Source organism: Bufo bufo, chromosome 5, assembly GCF_905171765.1.
Source record: "Bufo bufo chromosome 5, aBufBuf1.1, whole genome shotgun sequence".
In the NCBI taxonomy this organism is placed as follows: domain Eukaryota; kingdom Metazoa; phylum Chordata; class Amphibia; order Anura; family Bufonidae; genus Bufo; species Bufo bufo.
In genome coordinates, this window is record NC_053393.1 from 123129990 (window position 1) to 123151568 (window position 21579).

Genomic DNA, 21579 nt, shown 5'->3' on the forward strand with positions numbered 1-21579 from the left:
GTGTTTCTGTTAACCTCAGAATCGGGGTAATAAATGTTGAGTTTTGTTTGGCTGAAAAATCTGCCAAAAAAGTGAAATTTAGAAATTTCATCTAGATTGTCCTTAAATTCTTGTGGAACACCTAAAGGGTTAACAAAGTTTGTAAAATCCGTTTTGAGTAACTTGAGGGGTGTAGTTTCTACAATGGGGTCATTTATGGGGGGTTTCTATTACGTAAGCCCCACAAAGTGACTTCAGACCTGAACTGATCCTTAAAAAATTAAGTCTTCTAACGTCCCCAAAAAATAAAATGACATTTACAAAATGATGCAAACATAAAGTAGACATATGGGGAATGTTAAGTAATAAATATTTTATGAGGTATCACTTTCTGTTTTAGAAGCAGAGAAATGTAAATTTTGAAAATTGCTAATTTTTCTAAATTTTTGGTCAATTTGGGATTTTTTCATAAATAAAAGTGAATTAAATTGACTCAAATTTATGACTGTCATGAAGTACAATGTGTCACGAGAAAACTATCTCAGAATGGCTTGGATAAATAAAAGCGTTCCAAAGTTATTGACACATAATAAAGTGACACATGTCAGATTTACAAAAAATGGCCTGGGCAGGAAGGTGAAAACTGGCGCGGGGTAGAAGGGTAAAACCATGAAATGGAGCAGCAGGCAAACAACAATACAAGCAGAACACAACCCAAATATCAGCAGTCATCTTTAATGTTTAGCAAAGCAATCCAAATTAGAACAATCCCATTTATATGTTTCTAAAGGTCAGAAATAATTACTGCAAATAAATAGGTTTCCTCATCCCAGACAGATTAAGCCAGGCAATCTCTTTAGCTTGTATTAATAGAATTGGAGTGGTTCTATAGGCCGTTCCATACATAGCACCATAATTGACCAGGAGCCCTGAAAACAGCCCCTAGAATGTTGTGGGAGATTATCATTACGATGCTGCTGATGTAATGCCTGTCAGGCCATTGATTAATAGACGTGCAGGATAACATGGAAGGAAAGGCCAGGGGCAGCGGCCAAAAATAGCTTTATAATTTGTAAAAGAGGTAAAGAATGTAACTCACCTCCAGACGATTTGTTTCATAGAGAAAATAGATATAGTATAAGATTAGCATAGGTAGAAATTCCTGCGAAAACCGAGCCTGTATGACAGCATAGAGATGTGTATGACACTTTAATACATATGGTTCTAGGGAAGAATACCTCTGTAATACGGCATCCAGTGGGTCATGTCTCAATACAAGTAAACCTGAGACCATTCTGGAGGTATAGACGTAGACTTCCATGGGCCTCATTAAAACTCTGCACAAACAGAGCTTGACATACATAATACACTCATAGGCATCAACCTGTATTCTCATTTGCAATTCCTCTCCATCCCCCACTTCTTGACCCTTCCAAAAGCTTGATGGCAGATCTTCCATACAGACATCCCACAGCAATGATGTGATACACTTCCGTGGACTGTGGGGGTCTAGACATAGGATTGTGAGGGAGGTACGAATATGGCAAAAAATTTATTTTCACATTTTACATCTATTCAGATGTATTTTTACCCCTCAGAAAGCCCATGTAATACATATTTATCTTGTAAAGTAGCAATTGTCTTCAATAGTGCCACAGACATTGGGGAGAATTTATACTGGTGCCTTCAAAAGTCCTGGAGTGTGATGTGCAAAATTTATTAAAGGGGTTATTGGGGAATTTATATTGATGACCTATCCTCTGGACATCTTGGAGGAAACTGCCTCAAAACATGCAGTTTCGAGTTAGCTCTGGTACCAGAACTAACCAGCTCCATCCATTATGTAGAGGATAGAGCTGCTAACTGTTGCACTGCTCCCATTCACTTCAATGGGAGCAGTACTGCAGCACCCAGCTCTGGAGCTCTGGAGTTCTAGCATTGACTTCCAGCACCAGAGCTACTACAGAACAACTGGTTGGCAAGAGTTTGAGGGTGTCAGATCCCTGCCGACCTGACATGTCAGTGATAGTAAAAAGCCTGCTGAAGAAAGATCCAACAAACTTATTGAGATGCTCACTCCTCTTAATAGATTTGTTGCATCTTCTGCTATCTATGCACCCCGTTACCCATGATTTTGGCTATGCTGCTGGCACCCCCGGATAGGCAGTGGTGTCTCAATGCTAGATGGCTGGAGGTCTTACCTGTGGCTTGTTTAGCTCTAAAGGGCCAACAGATTATTGGGCTTCTAATGAGGGGTCAGCTAATCCTACTGTTGAATTGGAGGCCTTTAAAGCGGTGCAACGCGGCACTCTTATACATGCCATTGCCTCGCATAGGAAAGAACTAGTGAGTACTAGGACTAAACTAAAGGAAGAATTAGCTAATAAGGAGGGTGAATATACTCGGACCCCTAGCCCTGAGACCCGTGAGGCGTGGGAAGAGGCCCAGAGGAGATATCCTCTTCATTTGTTGGATTATACTCAGAAGAAGCTACTGTATCAGAAACAAGTGGTGTTCTCGGAAGGGGACAAAAACGGGAGGGCTTTGGCTTATTTAGCAAAAACAGAAAATCCTCAGACAGTGGTCTCCCTTATTACTAGTACGGAGGGTGTTCAGTTTTCCCAGCCGGGGGATATTTGTACTCAATTTGCCTGTTACTACTCTGACCTATATACCTCTAAAACACCTTATACAGCTTGTGATATCCAGGGTTTTTTGAAGAATGTCCAGCTTACGCCTCTTTCCCGCTTGGACAGATCTTTTCTGGATGCTCCCATTAAAGGTGGTGGAAGTTAGGGCAGCGATAGAAAGCATGATGGTGGGGAAGTCTCCTGGTCTGGATGGTTTCCCGTTAGAATGGTACAAGGCGGATGTGGACAGGCAAAGCACGCAGTTGTTGAAACTCTTCAACTATGTTTTTGAGTGTAACAGATTGCCCCCGTCATTCATGGAGGTGACTATTGTGGTAATCCACAAACCTGGGAAACCACCGGACCAATGCAGCTCCTATAGACCAATTTCCTATCACGGTCGGCGTGGCTATCACATACGTGACACAGAGGGAGGGAACGAGGAAGGCCCTGCCCAAGTGAGAGGGAAGATGGTGACCCCTGACTCACCTGGCGGCTGGCACCTGGCTGCCCTGACGTCCCTAGACGGGTTCCTCACCCGTACGCCGATCACGTGCCTAAAGCCCTGGCTTTCCCTGAGCTGAGCCCTAGGTAGTGAACAGGGCGATGGGAACACTAGTCCGCACCACTAACTCTAAGGGAAAACACCAAGGGGAGGACAGACAACACAGACTCAACATATATTCCCAGGTGGGCGACAACAGGAGACAACAATAAGCCAAACAGGGATCCGGAGGGTAGCACACAGGAACAACAACCAGGATTAACCACTCCAGTGGGTCAGTATAGATGTCCAGGCAGGAAGCTCTATAACTGGCAACTAGAGAAGTGTGAGGGGAGAATATAAGGAGGTAGGGAGTGGCAGACACGAAACAGCTGAGGAGGAGAAGCTACGGATCCCTGAGAGAGACAAAAAGGATAGCAAGGCAAACACAGAAAACAATAACTAAGAAACACCATGATCTTTAGATATAGAGCGCGCAGCCACCCGCTGCGACTTCCTGACCCCGGGTATAACGGAGTCAGACGTGGCTCTTGATACCCTCATGACAGTACCTCCCCTTTCACGAGGGGCCTCCGGACACTCAGGACCAGGTCTCTCCGGATGAGAGGCATGGAAAGTCTGAATTAACCTGTTGGCGTTTACCTCTGACGCTGGAACCCACATTCTTTCCTCGGGACCGTAACCCCTCCAATGCACAAGATACTGAAGAGAGCTGCGGACCCGGCGAGAATCAACAATTCTGGCTATTTGAAACTCCAGATTACCATCCACAATAACAGGAGGAGGTGGCAGCGGCGATGGTTCTAGAGGTGGAACATACTTCTTGAGTAACGATTTATGGAAGACGTTATGGATCTTAAAAGTCTGAGGTAGCTCCAGGCGAAAAGCCACAGGGTTAATGACGGCTACTATTTTATAGGGACCAATGAACCTAGGACCCAGTTTCCAAGAAGGAACCTTCAACTTAATATTCCTAGTAGACAACCACACATAGTCATTCACTCCTAGGTCCGGACCTGGCGACCGTTTCTTATCGGCCATGCATTTATATTTACCACTCATCTTTTTCAAGTTAACGTGCACCTTCTGCCATACCGATGAAAGAGATGAAGAAAACCTTTCCTCTTCGGGAACCCCAGAAGACCCCCTCTCTTTGAAAGTACAAAATTGGGGAGCGAGAGTTTTAGCATTAGGAAGTGCGGGTAGCGCAATAAAGTGTACCATTTTGCTAAACCTGTCTACTACTACCAAGATAACTGTTTTACCCGCCGACAACGGTAAGTCAGTGATGAAATCCATAGACAGATGTGTCCATGGCCTATTGGGAATGAAAAGTGGCAATAAAGACCCTGCTGGACGTGTATGAGAGACTTTCGCGCGTGCACAAGTAGAACAAGTAGACACGAAATCCATTACATCCTGACGCAACCTTGGCCACCAAAAACGACGAGATAAAAGCTCCAAGGTTGCTTTACTACCCGGGTGTCCAGCAAGTGCCGAATTATGATGTTCTTTTAATAATTCAAGACGCAGGTTTAACGGTACAAACAATTTCTCTGAGGGGCAAGAGGCCGGGGCGTCCCCCTGAGCCTCTAACACCTTTCCCTCTAGAACAGAGTGTACAGCAGAGACAACCACTCCTCTTTGTAAAATAGGTACCGGATCACAAACATTACCCCCTCCAGGGAAACTACGAGATAATGCGTCTGCCTTGGTATTTTTTGCCCCAGGACGATAGGTGATTACAAAGTTAAATCTGGTAAAGAATAGCGACCACCTAGCTTGTCTAGGGGTGAGACGTTTAGCCGATTCTAGGTACAGAAGGTTCTTGTGATCCGTAATCACCGTGACGGGGTGGATTGCTCCCTCTAAGAAGTGACGCCACTCTTCAAGCGCCAGTTTAATCGCCAACAGTTCCCTATTTCCAATATCATAATTCTTCTCTGCAGAAGATAATTTTTGGGAAAAGAAAGCGCAAGGACGCCATTTGCCAGGAGACGGACCCTGAGACAATACAGCTCCCACTCCCACCTCTGACGCATCTACCTCGACAATAAAAGGCTGGGAGACATCAGGTTGAATTAGAACAGGTGCCGAGGTAAACCTCTCCTTTAGAGAGGAAAATGCATCTTTAGCGGCGTCAGACCATTTGGAAAAATCCGTCCCCTTCCTAGTCATGTCGGTAAGGGGTTTAACGATCACTGAATAATTTTTAATGAACTTTCTATAGAAATTAGCGAAACCCAAAAACCGTTGTAGGGCTTTAAGGTTCTCAGGAAGATCCCAATCTAAAATTGCCTGGACCTTCCCAGGATCAATGCGGAAACCTGAAGCAGATAATAGATATCCCAGGAACTGTAATTCCTGAACAGCGAAGACACATTTTTCAATTTTCGCATATAATTTATTCGTCCGTAGGACCTGCAGTACTTGCCTGACATGCACCTCATGTGTTTTCAGATCAGCCGAATAAATTAAGATATCATCTAGGTATATGACTACAAACCTGCCGATGAGATGACTAAAAATATCATTAACGAAATGTTGGAAGACAGCAGGGGCATTGGTCAGACCGAAAGGCATAACAAGATTTTCATAATGCCCCTCAGGGGTGTTAAAAGCTGTCTTCCACTCATCCCCTTCCCTGATACGAATCAGATTGTAGGCCCCCCTAAGATCAAGTTTGGAGAACCACTTAGCACCCGCAATCTGATTAAAAAGGTCAGGAATGAGAGGAAGAGGGTATGGGTCACAGATGGTTATCTGGTTTAACTCACGGAAATCTAAGCAAGGACGCAGGCCCCCATCTTTCTTTTTAACAAAGAAAAACCCTGCAGCCACGGGTGAAGAAGAGGGTCTGATGTGTCCCTTAGCCAGACTCTCGGAGATATAATCTTTCATGGCTTGTCTCTCGGGACCCGAAAGATTATACAACCTGGACTTGGGTAATTTTGCCCCGGGAATCAGGTTACCCGGGCAATCATAAGGACGATGAGGTGGTAGTTTCTGACAACCCTTTTCAGAAAAAACGTCCTCAAAGTCCGAAATAAATGTAGGTAGGGAAGCTATGGAGGCGATTAAGCAATTGTTATTTAAGCAATTCTCTCTGCAATGCTCACTCCACTCCAAAATCTCCCTGGCCTGCCAATCCACCACTGGATTGTGCGCTACCAACCAGGGAAGACCCAATACCACCGGAGAGGGAAGGCCCTCCAGAACGTAACATGAAAGAACCTCATTATGGTGGTCCCCTACCCGAAGATGTAAATTACGAACAATGTGGGTGAGGTTTCTCTGAGACAGAGGAGCAGAATCTATAGCGAATACGGGAATAGGTCTCTGCAGCGTACAGAGAGACAAACCCATAGTGCGGGCAAAATGGGCATCAATCAAGTTTACCCCTGCTCCACTGTCTAGAAAAACAGAAATAGACTCCGTCTTAACACCAAAAACAATGACCGCTGGTAACACAAATTGAGATGTTCGTATGGAGGAAACGTATACCCCCCGGCTGACATCCTCCGCACAGCCCGGGGTTAGTAGTTTTTCGACGGTCTTTTGTTTTTGAGAAAGGAGGGACAGACATTAATGAAATGACCCCTCCCCCCACAGAAAAAACAAGCCCCCCCCCCTACGGCGAATCTCGGGAGGACGGACCTGACGAGAAGTTCCGCCTAGCTGCATAGGCTCATCTAAGTCAGTACAGGCTGACTGTTGCTTGGGAGAGGTAACCAATTGCTCTGGAATTTTCGATCTCTCCCTAAGACGTCTATCTATTCTGATAGAGAGGGACATAACAGCATCAAGGGAAAGGGGGGTCTCATACAGCGCCAGTGCATCCTTAACCCTTTCAGATAACCCAGAGCAGAACTGACTCCTGAGAGCCGGGTCGTTCCACTGAGTATCCGTAGCCCACCTACGGAACTCTGAGCAATATTCCTCTGCTGACCGATCTCCCTGTAGGAGTCTCCGTAACTTCGACACAGCCAGGGTGACTCGATCAGGGTCATCATATATGAGACCCAAAGCCCCAAAAAATCCCTCCACTGACCGGAGAGCCTGAGAACCAGGGGGTAACGAGAACGCCCAGGATTGCGGATCCCCCTGAAGCAGGGAAATGACAATCCCAACCCGCTGTTCTTCATGACCTGAGGAGTAAGGGCGCAACTTAAAATATAATTTGCAGGCCTCACGGAACGTTGCAAATTTGTCCCTTCCCCCAGAAAATCTGTCGGGAAGAGCAACCTTGGGTTCAGTGACAACCTGGTTACCCATAGCAACCGCTGGGGGTGCGGTCTGCTGCATTTGCTGCTGTTGTTGGAGAACAGACGCCTTCAATCCTGCCACCTCCAAAGACAGGCTTTGAAGCTGTTCTGCCAAGGCATCAATAGGATCCATATTGGATTCTAAGTAGAGAGAGAAAAATAAAAAAATTAAAAAAAAAATAAAAAAAATTTTTTATTTTTTTTTTCTCAAAAAGTAAGGGCCAGTTATAATATCACGGTCGGCGTGGCTATCACATACGTGACACAGAGGGAGGGAACGAGGAAGGCCCTGCCCAAGTGAGAGGGAAGATGGTGACCCCTGACTCACCTGGTGGCTGGCACCTGGCTGCCCTGACGTCCCTAGACGGGTTTCTCACCCGTACGCCGATCACGTGCCTAAAGCCCTGGCTTTCCCTGAGCTGAGCCCTAGGTAGTGAACAGGGCGATGGGAACACTAGTCCGCACCACTAACTCTAAGGGAAAACACCAAGGGGAGGACAGACAACACAGACTCAACATATATTCCCAGGTGGGCGACAACAGGAGACAACAATAAGCCAAACAGGGATCCGGAGGGTAGCACACAGGAACAACAACCAGGATTAACCACTCCAGTGGGTCAGTATAGATGTCCAGGCAGGAAGCTCTATAACTGGCAACTAGAGAAGTGTGAGGGGAGAATATAAGGAGGTAGGGAGTGGCAGACACGAAACAGCTGAGGAGGAGAAGCTACGGATCCCTGAGAGAGACAAAAAGGATAGCAAGGCAAACACAGAAAACAATAACTAAGAAACACCATGATCTTTAGATATAGAGCGCGCAGCCACCCGCTGCGACTTCCTGACCCCGGGTATAACGGAGTCAGACGTGGCTCTTGATACCCTCGTGACATTTCCCTTTTGAATGTGGATGCGAAAATCCTAGATAAACTTCTCGCTAGACGACTCAGGGATGTAATCTTGTCTGTGATTGATCCCGATCAATCTGGTTTCATGCCGGGTAAGACCACTGATATTAATCTTAGAAGATTGTTTACCAACTTACAGGTCTCACATGATAATGCGGGATCCCGAGCGATCGCTTCCCTCGATAATGAAAAGGTATTTGACTCGGTTGAATGGAATTTTATGTGGGAGACGTTGAGCTGTCTGGGCTTCCCCCAGTCTTTCATAAGGTGGGTACAATTATTGTACCAGGCCCCTATGGCAAGGGTTAGGGTTAATGGGTACCTGTCGCGCCCCTTTGGTCTACATAGAGGTACTAGGCAGGGGTGTCCCCTATCACCTATGTTATTTGCCCTAGTTATGGAACCCCTTACTCAATTAGTTAATGGATCGGGACTGATTGAGGGATGGTCTATAGCGGGAATACAGGAAAAGATTTCGCTTTACGCTGATGACCTACCGGTGTATCTAGCTGATGCAGGTCCCTCCTTGGAAGCACTTTTGGATACCATAGATGGCTTTGGGAAATTCTCGGGCCTTAGAGTTAATTGGAGTAAATCTAGTCTCTGCTTAATAGATGAGATGGATCCCACAGATATAACGCCCCTGTCGCGTTTAAAGGTAGTTCATTGTTTTGTCTATTTGGGGATTAAGGTACACAGAGACCCCAGACAGTTCTATCGGCTCAATGTAGTCCCCACTATGGAGTATATTACTCGTAAACTGGAAGCTTGGGAAAATTTGCCACAGACATTAATAGGTAAAACAAATATGATAAAAATGGCCTTGTTGCCGAAACTTCTATATCTTTACAGAGCAGCTCTGATAAAGATACCCCATATCCACTTTGTTTCTCTAGATAAGATTTTCTCCCCCTTTTTGAGGAATCATCAGTCCCCTCGCATTGCTAGGAAATCTTTGAAAGCCTTATATAATCAGGGGGGGTTAAAACTACCAGACATGTATGTGTACTACATCGCTGCCCAATTAGTGCATGCCTCTTGGTGGATCAGGGCAGATGCCAATAATCCTGCAGTGGTATTAGAGGCAGCTCTTGTGGGCTCTTATGAGGCATTAGCCAACTTGGTATATCGGGGGGGAGTGACCAGTCCTGCATTACACTGAAGCAATGGCTACAGTGGTGATGGCTTGGAAGCAATTTGTGGTGACGCACATTGAGGGTGAGGGATGTGATACTTGGTCCCCATACATTCCATTGTGGCGCAACAAGCAGTTGCAAGAACTGTTTCATTTATCTGATTATGAATTTTGGCCTCAAAGGGGTGTGAAGTACCTTACTCAATTGTATGTGGATGGGGTCTTCTGTTCATTTGAGAGCCTTCGCAGGGAATACAAATTGCCTCATACATGTTTCTATCGGTACCTCACGCCTGTGAGGCCCAATTTAAATCCTTATCCTTGTGTTTGAAATGTGGCCCCATTGAATCTGTGGCTCAGTTGAAACAACCATATAAACCTATTTCATCATTCTATGTTGAAATTATGAAAATGCAGGATTCTCTGCTCTGTCGCTCCTTCGAGCGTTGGAGGGTTGATATCCCAAATCTGGAGGCGTCTCACCTGGAGGAACTGAGCTCTGTCTGGAAGAGCACGGTAATAAGCGCTCGTGATTAGCTCATTCAACTTAAGTGGATACAAAGGGTTTATCTCACTCCAGTCCGTCTGCATTATATGCGTAGGCTCCCAGACCCTTCTTGTACCAGGTGTGGAGAACCGACAGGATCCTTATATCATATGGTATGGTCTTGTCCTGCTGTGCGGCAGTACTGGAGTGAGATTTGTGATTTTATCTCCTCAAAGTTGGGGCTCCCGGGGATACTCTCTCCTATACTCTGTCTGTTGGGATTGGTGTCGGAAATAGTTCCTACCAAATATGGAAGGAAGTTGCTCCGTTTACTTATGTTCTATGGGAGGAAAAAAATTCTTTTGAATTGGAAACCACTAAAGACCCCTACCCTTGGTTCTTGGATCCAACTGATAAACTCTGGCCTGCAGATGTACAAACTCACTTTTGCAGCGAGGGGGACTCCTGATAGGTTTGATCAGATTTGGGGACTTTGGTTATGTGCCCAGGGTACTATCTGATCTTATGTGCAAGATTCCGGTACTCCAGGTTGTATGAATGTGTGTGTGGATGGTTGTCTGGTCCTGTACTCGTAAATATGCCATGATGTATTATGGGACTGCTCATTTGTTTAGCAACACAATGTCATCGATTTACTCTGATGTATTTCCCGGTCAGGGATCTTTGTATGAGTACTGGATTTTGGATTTGTTGTCCAGCTGTCTTTGTTTCTGTATCCCTTTTGAAATTGAGAAGTTCTTAAAAAATTTTAAATGTTTTCTATAAATAAACACTATTAAAAAAAAAAAAAAAAGAGATCTACTCCAGCCAGGACCTAATACATTTCTGGTGTAATGTGTGCCAGTTTTTTTTTAAGTTGGGCTACCGTAGAGGTCACTCGAATGGCCAGCCTCCTCCAGTCACTTTTTGGAAAAGTGGTGATGGTGTCAGAAAAATCTAACAAGTCACAAATGTGATGACTTTTTTACACCAGAAAACTGGCGTAGAGCTTTAGTAAATGATCCCGATTGTGTGCAAACCTTAGTAATTAAGGCTTGCAGATGGACCAAAACCAACCAAAAACTGAATGCTCTGATATTACCCTAGCTCCTTCGGTGTATTATATAATACTCACTCAATACCTCCACACTGTATCAGCACACACCTCTAGTCTCTCACCTTAAATCCAAGGCCGTTATCTATCCGCCTGTCTGTCTGTGATATCTAAATCATTCCCAATGAGGGAAAGAGCCCATCACTCTCAGCCGAATTACTGATAAAGGATAACACAACACAAAAGAGGGATGAGCTCAGCATTCTCACATGCGCCTGAAATGGTTGATATCACAGCTGGCAAATGAAGTGGAGTGGAAAGCTCCTTCTGAAATCACAGACATGTAGCCTGACTAAATGCATCCAGGCAGCAGAGTACACCCATGGCATCCTTTCAGGAAAGGACATTTTCTTTGTGTAGCCATGCTGATTTATCTCATTCCACATTCTTGTAGGAGTGTGAGCAGAATAGACATGCATGAAATTAAAACCCCACAAAAATTATTGTTGCAATTTAAGAGAAGATGAGACACAAGACTCCTCTGCCGCAGACAATACGAGTCTGACCTTCACAAGTGAGAAGGTTCTGGAGTGAGGAGCCAGCCATAGGGATGATGAGGAACATTGTATGTGAGGCTCCATACATTGTGCCAGCCCTCCCTCCTTCCCTCTGCATTTTGCCTGTCCCTGAATCCTGATCAATTTGATGGCTTGTTCATAATTGACTCTCAGGCTGCCAGAAGATCCTGCTCCTGGATGTCTAGCTAAAAACAAATGCCACTGCAATTAATCAGCCTGCTTTGCTTGTAAGTTCATGTTGCTTAAAGGGGTTGTCCAGGATTTTACTATTGATAGGCCATCAATAGAGCAATCATTTAGGCACATCCTCCAGCAGCGCTAGAGATATCAAGATCAGCGTACCACAAGCCAGTCTTGATAAATCTCCCACTGTAAGTTGGTAAAGGTTTGTGTGTTCAGTGATAACATGAAGATCCTCCCTCGAAAAGGTGTATCTATTCTTCCAACTGAACCATAGGACTAGGGATGAGCGAACCCAACGTTATGAAGTTCGAGTTCGGCGTCCAGGCAGTGGAGGAATTCCGTTATGGATTCCGTTAGCATGGAACATGACGGAATTCTATGACGGAATGCAAAACGGAAGCCTTTAAGAGACATTCCGTTTTGCATTCCATAATAATAGAAGTCTATAGGCAGCATAACGGATCCGTCTGGTTTCCGTTATGCAGGACAGGACTTTGTTTTCCGTCTTGCATAACGAAAACCAGACGGATCAGTTTTGCTGCCATTAGACTATTATTACAGAATGCCTCTTAAAGGCTTCCGTTTTGCATTCAGTCATAGAATTCCGTTAAACTCCATGCTAACGGAATCCATAACAGAATTCCTCCACCGCCTGAACGCCGAACCTGAAAATGTTGGGTTCGCTCATTCACACATACGACCCATTTACATGACCCTGTACTTAGGACAATGATTAGGCAAGAACCGTTTGTTCCCCATCATTGCCAGCTTGTTCAGCTGCATGTAACAATAACCCCTCTCAGCATAGGGATGAACAATCACTACTGTGATCATTCATCTCAATACAGATTCATTGTTTGTCAGCAGGAGATCTAAATGATCAGGAATGAGCATTCATATGGACGCTCAGCCCATGTAAAAAGGCCCTAAGGGCTCATGCACAAGACAGTGATCAGCCCAGGAAATATGGTCCATGTGTCAGTTGCATCTCCTGGGCCTTCCGCGGCTTTCCTGACCTGAACTGACTGCATCATAGTGATATTGGATAGTCAGGCTCTATCTGATGGCGAGGCTATTGTACTATGCTCACATCATCATGTGAGTACACAGCCATAGCCCCGCAATCAGATAGAGACGGACTGTATCAAAAATTATAATGATACAGTCAGTTTGGGTCAGGAGATGCGGTTGACACACAGACCAATCACGACCATGTGCATGAGCCCTTATTCTGTAAGATCTACAATAGAACAGGTCATTTATGTCAGCTGAAATGAAAAACAATCCATCGTTATAAAGAAAGAAAAATCACCCTAATGACAGAGAGCAATGGTAGATTTGTGGTTTAAGAATGATAATGGCTTGACAGGTTTCCACATGTCATTTCCTAACTTGGCTATTAGGCCTGCATGTGCTCTGAATGGGGGAGCAGAGAAAGCTATTGCCAGACACTTCTGGCAGTCACCTTATCTGCTCGAGAACAGAAGGATTGGTTTTAAAATGCAACATGGCCAACCCTTCTCTCCCATATCTCCTATCAGGGGAACGTCAGGAGGTCCCTGGGTAGTTCCAGGAATGAGGGAAATGCAATCATAGGAATGATATGTTGGTCGAGTTTATGACTTCTTAGGGCTCAAACACATGGATATATTAAAGTCCTGTCATGGATGCCATAATAGGACCACCATAGAGGTCCATGGGGCCTCTATAGTACCGCTGTATCCGTCTAATGCTATTCACTAGCGAATCAGGCTGTATGACAGCTTGGCCACCTCACCAGCCTCACTCTCCTCCCCTGATTGATCTTCTGCTGGTTTATGACCAAATCAAAGTTGAACTTTGGGAGAGGAGAAAGGGGCTGAAGACTGAACTGTCAGTCCGACCAATTTGCTAGGTAAAGGCCTTCTGCAGCTTGCTATGTAATGAGATACATTTAGGTTGCAGAAGTCAATTTTTAATAAAACCCTCAATAAAAATTATTTTAAGCCAAAATACATGCAAATAAAAATGATCTAAAAAGGAGCCCATAGCTTTCTTACGTCTAAGGGCTCTTTCACACTTGCGTTCTTGTCTTCCGGCATAGAGTTCCGTCGTCGGGGCTCTATGCCGGAAGAATCCTGATCAGGATTATCCTAATGCATTCTGAATGGAGAGAAATCCGTTCAGGATGCATCAGGATGTCTTCAGTTCCGGAACGGAACGTTTTTTGGCCGGAGAAAATACCGCAGCATGCTGCGCTTTTTGCTCCGGACAAAAATCCGGAACACTTGCCGCAAGGCCGGATCCGGAATTAATGCCCATTGAAAGGCATTGATCCGGATCCGGCCTTAAGCTAAACGTCGTTTCGGCGCATTGCCGGAGCCGACATTTAGCTTTTTCTGAATGGTTTCCATGGCTGCCAAGACGCTAAAGTCCTGGCAGCCATGGTAAAGTGTAGCGGGGAGCAGTGTACTTACCTTCCGTGAGGCTCCCCGGGCGCTCCAGAGTGACGTCAGGGCGCCCCAAGCGCATGGATCATGTGATCACATGGATCACGTCATCCATGCGCATGGGGCGCTCTGACGTCATTCTGGAGCGCCCCGGGAGCCGCACGGACTGTAAGTATACCGCTCCCCCGCTCCCCGCTCCTACTATGGCAACCAGGACTTTAATAGCGTCCTGGGTGCCATAGTAACACTGAACGCATTTGGAAGACGGTTCCGTCTTCAAATGCTTTCAGTACACTTGCGTTTTTCCGGATCCGGCGTGTAATTCCGGCAAGTGGAGTACACGCCGGATCCGGACAACGCAAGTGTGAAAGAGGCCTTAGATAAGAAAATGTTAATATCTATTTATCACTTCAGTTATTATCTTGACGATCGTGGTAACGTTGTTCATGTATGGTACCCTTAATATTTAAAGGGGTTGTGTCACTTCTGCAACTGGCATTTATGATGTAGAGAAAGTTAATACAAGGCACTTACTAGTATATTGTAATTGTCAATATTCCTTCCATTGCTGGCTTGATACATTTGTGCTCGTTTCCATGGTTACGACGGCCCTACAATCCAGCAGCGGTGGCCGTGTTTGCATACTATAATAAAAAGTGTCGGCCTCTCTGGTGACCGGGACCATGGTAGTGCACATAGGCAGCTTCTGTCATGACCACCTCGTATCTGTGCTGCTACAGGGGTCATAACCCCTGGAAACAAGCAGTATATAATGTGATGGAAAAATTAATCAAGCCAGCAAAGGAGGCATTATGGACAATCACAATACATTAATAAGTGCCTTGTATTACAAGATGCCATTTGCTGACGTGAGACATCAGCATTAACCATTGTTCATGTTCGCAATCAGCACGTTTTTCACTGATCATTACTCTATCAATTATTCCCTATTATGCTTTGAATTGCCTTTTTCTCATAGTCATCTTCATGTATTTATTTTTCCCTATGATTGCTAACACCTTCTGAATCATCTCACCTTTTTCGTTTCCACTCCTCCCACAGCCATCATAATCCTTTCCATTCTTTTTCTCCTCCAACCTAGGTAAGCAAGTGCAGGGAGATAAGACCCATACTGTGTTATCAGGAGGAATGCAGCTGCACCTTCTCTTTGGGTGAATTTGGCTTCTGACTTTGTTTGAATTCACATTTTCTCAGCAGACACAGCAACACAGCAGACGGATGGCGCTAAACCAATAAGAAAAGACGCTTGGAGCTGTCTGCGGGGCTCAATCTCACCACCTCCAGGCCTTGCTTGGCAGATATCTAACACACTATTGTATACAGTATATGTGCTTTGGATGGTGACTTGAGAAAGCAACTGGAGGATGTAACAGTCAATTGTCCAAGATCCAGTCAGAAATGAATAATCAAATCATTATCAGGTTATTTTGCTGGAGATTTTTGCTCGGGAGGGGGAGAGGATTATGGTGTGGGGAGGGATATTGAAGAATATGTTTCACGTGCATTTGCTAGACCTCAAACAATACCATTATGAAAACATATAATAAATCATTGTAACATCGGGCTCTTCATTAAGATATCTCGCTATCTGGTATTCAGCCTATCGATAATATATAGGAAAATACACACTAATCATCTCTTATGATGCTAAAAAATTAAAGGGAAGTGTGACACTTGATGGGTCTAAAGTGGAAACCCTTGAACCTTTCAGCAAATGTAATACACACAAGTGTACATGATCAATTAAAATATGTGCAAAAGAAAAGACGTAGTGGATGACCGTGGGGTAAATATGTGTTACCACACTGGTGCAGCCCTGGATCCTCTACGCCATAATACAATTATAGCAGGCTAAACCGGGGGCCCATGCTGACTCCGGTCCACCACTGAAAGCCAATACAATGAACACGTGAGCATTAGAACTGGACCATGGAAACATAGGACGAAGGTGGCCTGGTTTAATGAATCATATTTTCTTTTACAGTATATAGTTGGGTGCATGTGCATTGCATACCTGGGGAAGAGACTAGAGATGAGCAAATTTCCTGAAATTTGTTTTGGGGTGTGATTCGCCAAATTTTCAAACAAATTTGATTTGGGTACAAATTGATTTTATCCCAATCAAAAATATCATATGAGAGAGAGAGAGAGACACACACATATAAAACTCCACTGGAAAAGAAAAGAGACTTGCATTTGAATATCTTTCCCTGAAATCCAAAGGTATGCAAATTAGATTTCCTTTATGAAAAAGCACTCATTGAACAGTTCATGGCTACCAGCAGAGTAAATTGTTATTACGAAAAAACACTCACTTGTACACCTATTTTACAGTGGAGTATTCTCCCTCTCTCTGGAAATTCAGAACAAAATCTGAATCAGCAGAATTGATACTCTCATCTCTAAATAAGACAGCTCCGGAATAGATGATGGAAAAAGGCAAGCCGGCGGAGGCATTGTGATTAGTGATGGACGAACATCAGCCAGGACGGTTCCCGAACGCGCATTCGCGGTGGGCCCATTTGACTTTAATGGCAGGCGAACCTGAAAAACCTTCAGGTCATATTTGCAGCCACCAAATACTTACTACAAGTGCACAAATAGTTCCACAACATGGACAGTGACATACCAGAGGGGGAATATGTATTTTAATCAGGGGCCATTTTTATGTGTCTTAAAGGGAAACTCTAAAAAATGTGCCCTACTGGAGCCTAGAAATTTTTTCTTTTAGGCCATGGAAGTACAGGCCCCAAAAATTAGGCATTCATCTGACAGAAAAGAACTTGTTATTATGTGGCTAGAGGTACATTAGGCGGTCACTGGCTAAAAATTTTACTGTACGCCAGTACAGGCCCCAAAAATTAGGCATTCAACTGACAGAAAAGAACTTGTGATGATGTGGCTGGAGGTACATTAGGTGGTCACTGGAGAAAAATTTTACTGTAGGCCAGTACAGGCCCCAAAAATTAGGCATTCACCTGACAGAAAAGAACAAGTGATTATGTGTCTGGAGGTACATTAGGCGGTCACTGGATACAAATTTTACTGTAGGCCACTGGAGTACAGGCCCCAAAAATTTGGCTTTCACCAGACAGAAAATAACTAGTGATTATGTGTCTGGAGGTACATTAGGCGGTCACTGGATACAAATTTTACTGTAGGCCACTGGAGTACAGGCCCCAAAAATTAGGCTTTCACCTGACAGAAAAGAACTAGTGATTATGTGTCTGGAGGTACATTAGGCGGTCACTGGATAAAATTTTAACTGTAGGCCCCTGGAGTACAGGCCCCAAAAATTAGGCATTCACCTGACAAAAAAGGCTTTTTATGCCGCTGTATACACATAAGACAAGGACCATTCTTTGTTCTGGGTGGTGGCGGATATGTGTGTGGGCTGGCATGAGGAAATTCAATTACACGTGGTCGTCACAGGTGTTGAATTCCTCCGAGATCCATGCCTCATAAATTTTTTGAAATGTGAGGTGTGACAGGTGCAGCAGTATGAAGTGCCTTTTGCGCTTTGGCATTAGAAGAATTTTGATATCTCTGACTTTTAGTCTAACCAGACTGTCTATTAGGCTCCATTCACACGTCCGCAAAATGGGTCCGCATCCGTTCTGCAATTTGTGGAATGGGTGCGGACCCATTAATTTCCAATGGGGAGGGAAAAGATGTGGACAGCACACTATGTGCTGTCCGCATCCGCATTTCCGCAAAAAAATAGAACATGTCCTTTTCTTGTCCGCAATTGCGGACAAGATTAGGCATTTTCTATTATAGTGCCGGCGATGTGCAGTCCGCAAATTGCGGAATGCACATTGCCGGTGTCCATGTTTTGCACAACACTTATGGACATGTGAATGGACCTTTACTTTCTAGCGCCGAAACAACTTCATTATTAACTTTTCTATGCAACTTTTCTTCATATATAACACTGCCGCCTCCGCAGCAGATAGTCCATGTACATAACACGTGTTGAAAATATATCACAAGATGGCAGTATGCATAAGATGGTGGTTCAACTGTTCAATCTTGTCATTCAGCATAAAACGGTGGATATATTTCTCTCTTGAGTATCTGTACTCTCACTTTAAGTTATTTAAGCACTTTATGATCTCTCTGAGAGGTATATCTCTCGAGAGGCATATTGCAAATTTGGTCGCAATTTGCAATATGCAGTTAGCAGTAACTATTTGCAGATTGTTTGAATTTGATCTGGTATGGTTGTATGCAATTTGGATTTCAATATGGAATTTGAATGGTTGCAATTGTTTGTATGCTATTTGCAGTTTGCAATTGTATGTTATTTGCAATTGGTGAAACTGTAAGTAAACACATATATAACTCGTTCAGTATACAGTTCTAATCACTATATTAACAGTAGGAACATTATATAACTGTTTTAAATACCTATTTTGGCCTCTCTGCTTCCATAAAACACAGCTCTTAGTGGAGTGAATGTCTGTTCAGCTTCTCTCTCTGGTAAATAATAATTTGTAGCAGCTCCTGCTAGGGAATTTCCCACACAGGCTGTGTGTGAGGCTGGCTGTGATTGGCCAAGACTCCTGCTGTGTGTGAGGCTGGCTGTGATTGGTCTAGAGTCCTGCCCAGCAACAAGAGTTTAACTCTATGCTTTCTGTTGTTTCTGCTGTGTTATTGAGCTTACCTCACATCCATATAATGAATCTTAAGGGCATATTATCTTTTCTGCTTCTATGAACACAATATATATAACAGTTATATGACATCCAAACATGAAGTCACTGTAAATAACTCTGGTTTTGTCTTTAACACACAAACATAGGAACTGTATTAAGGTTATTGGCAGGTCTAGCTGTATAAACATATAACCTATATTAGCAACCTACAACAGGTCTTAGCTGGCCAGCTACATGATGTAGTCCACACTGTCGTGAGTTAGGTGAGTGAGCTTATCGTTCATGATCCCCCCTGCTGCGCTGAACATCCTTTCGGACAGGACACTCGACGAGGGGCAAGCCAAGAGTTCCATGGAAAATTGTGGCAGCTCTGGCCACAGGTCAAGCCTGCACACCCAGTAGTCCAGGGGTTCCTCGCTTCTCAGAGCGTCCACATTGGACGTTAACCCGATGTAGTCAGACAACTGTCGGTCTAGGCGTTCCCTGAGGCTGGATCCGGAGGGCGGCTGTCGATGGGTTGGCTGCAAGTATGATCTCATATCCGAAGTGACCAACATATCTTCAAACCACCTTCTTCTTGCAGGTGCGGCAGGATTGATACCTGCACCTGTTTCGCTGTGGGTAGAAATTCCTCTGCCTGCGCCCGCAACAGCAGTATGCAGCATCTCTCGCAGCAAGGCCTGGAAATGCTGCATTCTGACAGCCCTCTGTGATGCTGGTAACATGTCCGCCATTTTGTGTTTATAGTACATTGCCACCCAGTACTGGTCCTTGCCCTGGAGCATGAAGGCCCCCATTTGCACTAAATTGGAAGCCGTGGAGCAGCCTGGCTCCTGCTCATCGCCCAGGAGAATGTCGTCCTCGGTCTCCTCCCCCCAGCCACGGACAACACCAGGGATCCCAGAAAAGTTTAAAGTCCTCCTCAAAGCCTGCTCTTCTTGCTCCTCCTCCTCCTCCTCCCCCCAGCCACCAACCTCCTCTGACTCCTCTTCAGACTCCTGCTGACTCGTCTCAGATAGAGTAGTCACCCTGGGAATTCATTCAGCATTGCGACTTCCTCATCTTCCAGCTCCTACTCCTCGACGGCTTGATCAATGACACGATGCAATGCATGCTCCATAAAGAAGGTGTAAGGTACGGTGTCACTGATGGCGCCCTGGTTGCGACTGACCAGTTTGGTGATCTCAACAAATGGCTGCAGAAGTCTGCATGCGCCATGCATGAGCAGCCACTAGCGCAGTGAAAAGAAACCAAGCTCCCCAGAACCTGTCCTGCTGCAGAGTTCGTACAGGTAGTCATTAACGGCACGTTTCTGCTGGAGCAGCCTATCAAGCATATACAAAATGGAGTTCCAGCACGTCGGGTTGTCACAAATCAGACATCTGACGGTCAAGTGGTTTCGCCACTGAACGTCAGCAAGGCGAGCCATAGCCGTGTAAGATATCCATGGCCGTGTAAAATGGCCAGAGATTTTCCTGGCCTGCCGCAAGACGTCCTGGACCCCAGGGTATTTGGCAATGAATTTCTGCACGACTAAGTTCAAGACGTGTGCCATGCACGGCACGTGTGTCATTTTGCCCTGTTTCAGCGCTCTTAGCAGATTGGCACCATTGTCGCACACCACTTTACCAACTGTCAAATTGAGCGGGGTTAGCCACTGATAGGCCTGTGACCGCAGAGCTGAAAGCAGTGCAGGACCGGTGTGGCTCTTGGCTTCCAGGCACAACAGCCGCAGCACAGCATGGAAACGTCTCACCTGACACGTCGAATAGGCTCTGGGGAGCTTGGGGAGCAGCGGAAGAGGCAGTAGCAGTGGAAAAGGAAGAGTCAGCCAAAGAGTAGACGCAGGATGGAGTAGGAGGAGGAGAAGAAGAGGCAGGCCTGCATGCAATCCTTGGTGGTAACACCAAATCCACATGGGAGCCACGGGTTACATGATTGACGGCCGTCAGAAGGTTCACCCAGTGGGCAGTAAAAGTTATGTACCTTCCCTGTCCGTGTTAGCTAGACCACATATCTGTGGTCAGATGTATCTTGGCAACGACACTGTGTGCCAGAGATATATTCACTTGCCGCTGGGATGCCCTTCTGGGAGAAATATTTTCTTCCGGGGACCTTCCATTGCGGTGTGCCAATGGCCACAAATTTTCTAAAGGCCTCCGAGTCTACCAGTTTATATGGCAGTAGTTGGAGGGCTAGCAGTTCCGACAAGCCAGCGGTCAGCCATTTGGCAAGAGGGTTATCCGGCATCATCAACTTTTTACGCTTGAACATTTGGGCCACGGAAGCCTGTCTTCTGCCAGATGAACGCGACGACAGCACAGTGGAAGGTGGAGTGGAGGAGAAATGGGAGGAGAGAGGAGAAGAGGCAGGACGTGGAGCGTCGGGAGTGTGGCTTTGTGGGTTCTGACGACGTTGCTCCCATTGGGCTCGGTGATGGGAGGCCAGGTGCCTTCTTATGGCGGTCTTCCCTAGGTGGGTGTTGGGCTTACCGCGACTTATGTGTTGACAGCACAGGTTGCGGATGGCAACACTATTGTCAGCAGCTGACACGTTAAAAAAAGCCCACACTGCGGAGCCATGTGCCAGTGTCCTGGGAGCGCCAGAAGTGACCGTGCAGGGTGGGTGGCTCGCTCCAGATACATTTGCAGTCTGCTGTTTGCCTACTGTGCCCTGCGAGCTATGCCTGCTTCTCCTCCCTCTCTGCTGCTCCGTCTCTCCCTTTGAACTCCCCTCCTCTTCCTCTCT